The following is a 7,722-nucleotide window of genomic DNA, read 5'->3' as shown; positions in this document are numbered from 1 at the left end:
AGGTGACATAAAGGACCTTTGGGAAGTATAGTTTCCACTGGTCCTATTCTGCAACAAAAGGTTTCTTAAACATCACTGCCGGAGGACAAATCATACGACACTCTGAAACAGGAAATCTCTAAATCGCCCATTGTCTGACACCACATCAAAATCCTCCGTGCACACAGGCACGCTGGGGGAGGGCCAGGCCAAGTCTTTTTTTTTTTTTTTTTGACAGGACTTTAAAGAGAACATCTAAGAATAAACATCCTCGCACAGGAGCCACTCTTGAACAAATGCCAGCTGGGGCATGTTGAATTGGCATCATCATTTTGTGCCATCTGTGTTTTACTGGTACTAATATAGCCATGAGGTTATTCAGAAGTGTTTTTATAATATAATTTATATATTATTACAGTTTTGATTCATATTTTGAATAAGTTTTTATATGTTCCGCTTTCGTTTTGAGTGATTTTGTGCTTTTGTTATTTTTATGTTTTATTTGAAACATTTCTATTTAGCTTTTATTTATAATACTTCAGCTTGAATTTGTTTTTAAATGTAACTTTTCATCTAATATTTATATTTTTCAGTTTTATTTCAAATCTAATGTAAGCTATGATACATGACAAAGCAGCTTTACACTGTTGGTTAAACAAGGATGTAAAATATAGTTAGAAACCAACTTAGATTTAAAATTGACAGACAAAGAAGGAAATTATGGAACTGGCTGTCAGATTTGCATAGTCTTTGGTTTTAGAGTAGGAAAAAAAAAAACTACAACATTCCAAGGCAACAGATAACAGAGATTTTGTCACAATTTTTTGACAACACTGGGTATAAAAAAATATTAATAGTGCCGATGAATGAGTCTGAGTTTATGGAAAGTGACTAATCTGCTTTACTGTAAAGTAAAGAGAAGAAAACTAATTCTTTGCCATGGGAAAACAAATAACATGTCTGTCTAACATCCTGTTAAATGCAGAAACACAACAGCATTTTCATATTCAGAACAGTTTCAATATTTACACTGGGAGTTAATAGGAAGAGCAATAAGGTTTATTTGCACTCTTGGGATGTTAGAAATTTACAGTAAAGAGAAAATGTATGCAGAACACAAAAAAGGGAAACAGTATATTTATAAGTCAGCTGTGACATGAATGACACAGGGAATATACTAACCTGTCAAGATGTTTTCTCTCTCTAGTTGTACTTTAAATAAAACATTACTCGCCCTCCTCTTCTGTAGAGCTGTCTGCAATTAAAAGAAGTTTAGTTTAGCATCATGAATGGCACAGACAAAGTTGTTAAGTACTCAAATTTGTGGTTAATTAAGAAAGAATATAAAGCTGGCAGTCAGTTACAGAATACGGTGGATTTGGCGGATTTAAAACCAGTCTTTCCAACCTCCTGTTTGCACAGGTGAGTCACGGCCGCCTCAGGCCATCATACGCTACCTTCTCTTTATAAGACAGAGAGGATGATAGAAAGACAAGAAGAGAAAGAAAGAAAGTAAAAAAGAAGGATAATCACATTTCAGCATGCCTCTTCTGCTCTATGCAAGTATACATATATAGATTGCATTCATAGGTAAAACAACCACAAAGAAAAAATAAATCTCCTCTGAGCTTGAACAAGATAATTCAAGAAAAGTAGACTGTAAATGGGAAACAGGCCTCATTAAATGGCCTAGTTAAATATAAATTTAACTATACAAATAAATAAAACGTTTTTTTTTATGACCCAAAAAATGTGTTTATTTGCTGCCCTCTAGTGGTTTCAAAGAAGTACTGCTAACAACAGAAGAACAGCCGTGACGTGCCTATACTCTACATATCAAATAAAACAGCTTCAGAATGTCCTAGAGTGAATAAGCACACTCTGAAAGTGGACAGGTCAGATATCCCCGATCAGTACCATGGCAGACATGTTTCACAGGAAACAATGGTCTGCCCAGAAGGAGAGATGGATGAGGCAGAGGGAACATTTACTGCTCACTCACCATATTGACTGGAAGGATCAGAGATATCAGACTGAACAAGACAACATCTCTTGTCCTTATCTTACTACTGGGTCTGGTCCAGGCCAAACTGTTAAACTGGGGGATTAGAAATGGGTTGCGTGTCTAGAAGAGTCAGTAAATTAATCAGAATGGTAGGAGGAAAAGAGTTTATTTCTATTCAGTCTGTTCAACACTCAAACACACCACATGGCATCAGAACATTAGGCAGATTGTGACACTGCTTTTCAGAATTTTTGTGGTCAGTAAGAAGTTATCAAGAAATTACACACACACACCAAAGCTGCATTTGGTGTGTGTAACAAAAAAAAGTAACTTATTACTGTGATGGCAATGGCATAGCTAAATTTTCAACAGATGTTATTCCAGTCAGTGTCACATGATCCTTTAAAAAATTTTTAAAAAAATAAATAAATAAAAGAACCTTACTAACCCTACCTTTTAAACACTAAGGCGGTATTTTATAGTGTTTTAGTTTGGGGAGCTCAGGAGCTGACTTTCTTTCATCATGATTGCGTTACTTTTTGATTAATGAATTAAGATGAATTTTCCATAATCTTTCTGGCCATCAATATGTTTTGGATACAGGTTTTTCAAAAACCCTTACCACTTAGACTCCTTAAAATGTTTTACAGTGTCCTAATAACACCAAGAAGATCTCACAAGTGTAACATTACTAACAAAACAGCACACTGTTTTTCCTCACACCAAAGCCAACGTTAAATATGTCTTGTGTCTGGTGTATGTTTGAGAACAAGCGTTACGTTTGCTAAGCATTGTAAAAATCCCATAATTAGCGGTTCTTCCCGTTAAACACGCTAAAGACCAGTCGCAGGATTATGACACAGTTTAACACACACAGTTAGTGGCATTATTACACAGTTAGCAGAGCATATCCTCGCTAAGACAAACAAAGTAATGGAGTGTGATGAGCCATGGGTACAGTACAAATACTGTTCTTGAAAGAGTGAGAAAACCAAACAAAGCCATTAGTAAAGAGCACAAGCCTTGAAATATCTTTCTGTATTAAGATCTTCGCAGGTGTTTGTACAGATTAAAGTGAAGCAACACTGATGTTCTGGTGTAGTGAATTTACTCTACGTCTGATCTAGTAGCTCTTATGAGTGCCACTATAAGGCGATGTGAGGCCACGCTCAGACCTGTCATTCACCTGCCTCTCACACAGACAGATACTGTAAGGGACACAGAAATAGCAGACCCACACATCCTGCACCCCAGACCCCCGACATGCAGACAAAGGGCCAGTGTTTGCCCCCTGGGCAGATAGAAGATGAAAGGTAAGGTGATGAGCGGGGCAGATGAAACGGCGGGAGCATCTCAGGCGGCAGAGTCAAAGGCTTCTCTTGTGCGAGCGGTGTCGGTGTGTGTGTGTGTGTGGAGTGGCTGCTGGGGGTCTAAAGTTTCAACTGCTCGTGCCCATGTGGGAGGTTACTTATAGCTGGGTGCAATGTTTTTCCAATATTATAGAGAAAAATATTTTAATAAGCTTAAAAAATGAACATGAAATCAACATGCATTCTATAACAACGTTCCCTTTCCATTTACATCACTTAAGACACATGGTTTATCTGATAATGTAAAAAGAAAAAAAGACAATTAACATTTTAATCAGTATTTTAGCAAACTCGCATTTGGTCTGGTTACTTTCCACATACATATTATATTTCTAAGATGCCGCAGACTCTCAAAATTATATTTATATTTTAATTATATTTTTATATATTATCTTTGTCAAATTTAACCTTTATATCTTAAATTAAGAAACACAGGTTGCAAACAGTATTTTCTCTTAAATTTAATTCTGACCTGTATACACAAAGTCCAAATATACTTACTCTACTTCTATATTAAATAAATATTTATGTATTTTATGTATATTAATTAATTTATGTGACTGAGCAAATATTTTACTAAAAACACACTGTGAGACAAGAAACTTTTTTTTACACATAACACTTAATTTTTTTTAAAAACGTTTAACTGCTTTTTATTAATTTAATAAAATAGCTTTTTATTAAATTATTTGATTTGAAAGCTGCACGCAATCACCATGAACATTCTCTTGACAACATGTTTGGGCTGACTGGCCACTAGAAATTTTAAAGTGATAACTGTGTGCAAAATATGTCCCAATACCAAAGAGTATAGAAGCCCTCTTTGCCAATACTACACATTACAAGACTCTGAGAACCAAACTCTGAGAAAAAACACTGAGAAACCAGCCACTGCGTCGAAACGCCTTTTGGATACAGCATAAATTGACATTTATTCTGCTAATGAGTAACCAAACGAGTCTAGATATTATTTGAAAACGTTCTCCTTCAAAATGAAGTTTACCTTTGCCTTGAATCAGCGAAGTCTCGCCCAAACTCTTTTGCAATGCTTAGCGCCCTCATGTGGCACATGTGTTGTACTACAAAAACGGTCTAGTGTGCAGCAGGCATACACAGTAAAGGGAGCAGGCCTAGTTATTTTTTATGATGATGTTGGGAGTAAATTTCTCATGTAAAATAAAAAATGCAGACCAGAATTCTGGGATGTGACATTATTATTATTTTATTTTATTTTTTTATTTGACCTTTTCCAAAAGCTGTTTTTAAAATATGACCCATAGACTTTTATCTTGAGATTAAAATGACTAGCTAAAATTAATATCTAGCATTGCAGACAGTGTTATAAAATATAAATACATTTTTGTATTTTACCTAGTCAGGCCCTCAAAGCCAGCATTTTTGTTTAGGTCAGCAGGTCAGCCCTTGTTGGTTTCTTTGTGGCAGTCTGCCATAATCAAACATGGCAGACAAAGTTGATAAACCCTCCAATACATCGCTCTGAGTATGGAAACATCTTGTTGCAGGGGTAGTAATATGTTGTTCTTGTGATTGATATGTGTAATCTCAGGGAAGTAGCGGATATGAATGTTACAGCAGATTGTCTTTGGTAATAAATTGGTCTTGCGAGAGATTACTGAGCCTGGGGAACAACACTCCCACGCTGGCCCATTAAGAGTCTACAGCAGCATAGTCTTAATATCTCATCTTTCACGCGTGCAGGCTTATGGTAATCCTGTCAGTGCTAACACACACACACACACACACACACACACACACACACACACACACACACACACACACAAGCATGCATATACATGCACAATCACCTACACAAACACACAAACCATTTCACCTCACCTTGTTATTAAACGAGCGTCCCTGCGAAATCCTCATAATGTCACCAGGAAAACTTGTCAGCATTGGTGGATATAAGAACAATTCAGTACAGCTTTAGCTACAATGTTAGCTAGAGAACAATGCTTTCAAACACACAAAAAAAGCAAGCATTGAATTCCTCCAGGCAGCGTGTGAAAGGCAAAAGAAAAGGGGACATTTTGCATCCATAAACTATAAAAGAGTTTTAATGGCTGCCTCAAGTTCCATGCACTTCCAAATCAGCAAATAAGACTTTGGAATATGGAACTACTGGATCTATTGTCTATTTTGTATATTGCTATTTCCTATTAACTTACGGTCACCGTAATCAATTCATTGTATGTGTTACCTAAAGATATTTATGATTCTGATTCTAAAACTTATTTACTGTCTCTTTTGTTCACTTTAATGCTAGTCAGATTTAAATTTTGATGTATAACAGAATTCATTTTTGGACGGCGGTGATGTACGGTGGTGATTTAATTCCATGTACCTAATTTTCGACCCCAGTCTCGTCTATATTGACATTGTTTAGTGACAGTGGTTTGGAAACATTTTTATAGTTCCACCCCTAGTCTGCAACAATAACTTTGTGACCAAAAGCAGTTGTCCGTGTTACAGGGAATTAAATCTGTCTCTATCCACTTATGGTCATGTGGACCTAATGCACAACCAAATTTTCATTATATTGGCTTCCTGAACATATGACAATGTGTAGAGTTTAAAGGCACTCTGGAGATGCTATTTTGCAGCACTAAACCTGGATGAACAATTTAAAAATATGCCAGATGGCCAAACATTCCTCAATTTCCTACTCCAGCGCATAACAAAATACCCAAAGCCTTTTTTTCTGTCAAGCACCTCGAGTGGATCGATCTTATAAAGCGGCTGAGGAGAGGAGAGGCTCCTAATTGAATGAGTTGTACAAGCACTTCAACCAGGAAGAAGTGGACACTGAAGGGGTGGAGACATGGTAAAATTCCCACATGAAGGTGTAAATTACCATTGTTACAGACAGGCAGTGCGATCGAGGAATTACCCAGTGCAGCAGAGAAGGCCTGTCCTATTGATTGGTCTGCGGAGATGTTTGTAAACTGCGTATAATGGCCCCCACACTTTATACTCCCCATCAGGGATGGCTTTGACCTCCAAAAGCAATTTCTATAGATCTGCTTCTACTCATCAGGCTTCTTCCTGGTTCTAGCACCACTCAGACCACAGGGTGGGCAGTAACCCGAGCCCAGCCCGCAGCTTGCCTAATGCACTCTATGGATCGCACGGCTGTCTGGAATACACAGCTTTTGACAGTAAGTAAAGACTTGGGTTAGATGGTAGAGGTGAGATGATCCAACCACAGTACATTCTTTCACCACAACATAGGAGACACATTACCACCTACTGCTCGGACCCCATTCTGACCTCTGGTACCCATTAAATCCCTGTCCCTACAAGATATCACCAATACTGAGGATACAGACATCAACCAGCTATCAGATGTCTTATTATGAACAGGATCAATAAAGCTCAGAGAAAAAAACTTTTTTTATAACAGTATGTGTTTTTTTTATTTTTACAAAAAGTTTTTAAATAATAGATAAAAAAGGAAAAATTAATATTCTAAAGCAAGCAAATTGGAAAAGAATTATTGAACAAATACATAATATATGAACTAACTTATGCCCAAGAGAGGAGATTATGAACTATTTCATAATTTGCTCTTTTTGTCTAATCTTTTTTTTTTTACATCAATAAAAACTTCATATATATATATATATATATATATATATATATATATATATATATATATATATATATATATATATATACTGTATTTTCCGAACTATAAGTCGCACTTTTTTCATAGTTTGGCTGGTCCTGCGACTTATAGTTAGATGCGACTTATTTATCAAAATTAATTTGACATGAACCAAGAGAAATTAACTAAGAGAAATTAACCAAAACGAGAAAACATTACTGTCTCCAGCCCCGAGAGGGCGCTCTATGCAGCTCAGTGCTCCTGTAGTCTACACTGAAGACATATAGCGCCCTCTCGCGGCTGAGGATGTTAATGTTTTCTCTTGGTTCTAAATAAATGCGACTTAAATATGTTTATTTTTGGACTGATGCGACTTATACTCAAGTGCGACTTATAGTCCGAAAAATACGATATATAGGTATAGTATATATATATATATATATATATATATATATATATATATATATATATACATATATATTAAAAGTCTACTTTAACTTTAAGAGAAAAAAGGGAAAAACAACGCAACCCCACAGCAAATTTTCACAGAATAAAAATGGCCTCACTTGTAGTTGATTCAATAGACTTTATTAATCCCACACTGGGGAAATTAACTTCTTACTCCATACTCCACAAGCATGATATTTGCACCATAATTAAGTCCATAAACTGCAACAACATAACTGCTGTTTACTTATAGGTTTTCCAAGCTTGTTTCATTCCTTTCAAAAGAATCC

The sequence above is a fragment of the Carassius auratus genome, unplaced genomic scaffold (genome assembly GCF_003368295.1).
Source record: "Carassius auratus strain Wakin unplaced genomic scaffold, ASM336829v1 scaf_tig00216129, whole genome shotgun sequence".
In the NCBI taxonomy this organism is placed as follows: Eukaryota; Metazoa; Chordata; class Actinopteri; order Cypriniformes; family Cyprinidae; genus Carassius; species Carassius auratus.
The sequence above is the reverse complement of the archived record's forward strand: the minus strand, read 5'-3'. Positions refer to the sequence as shown.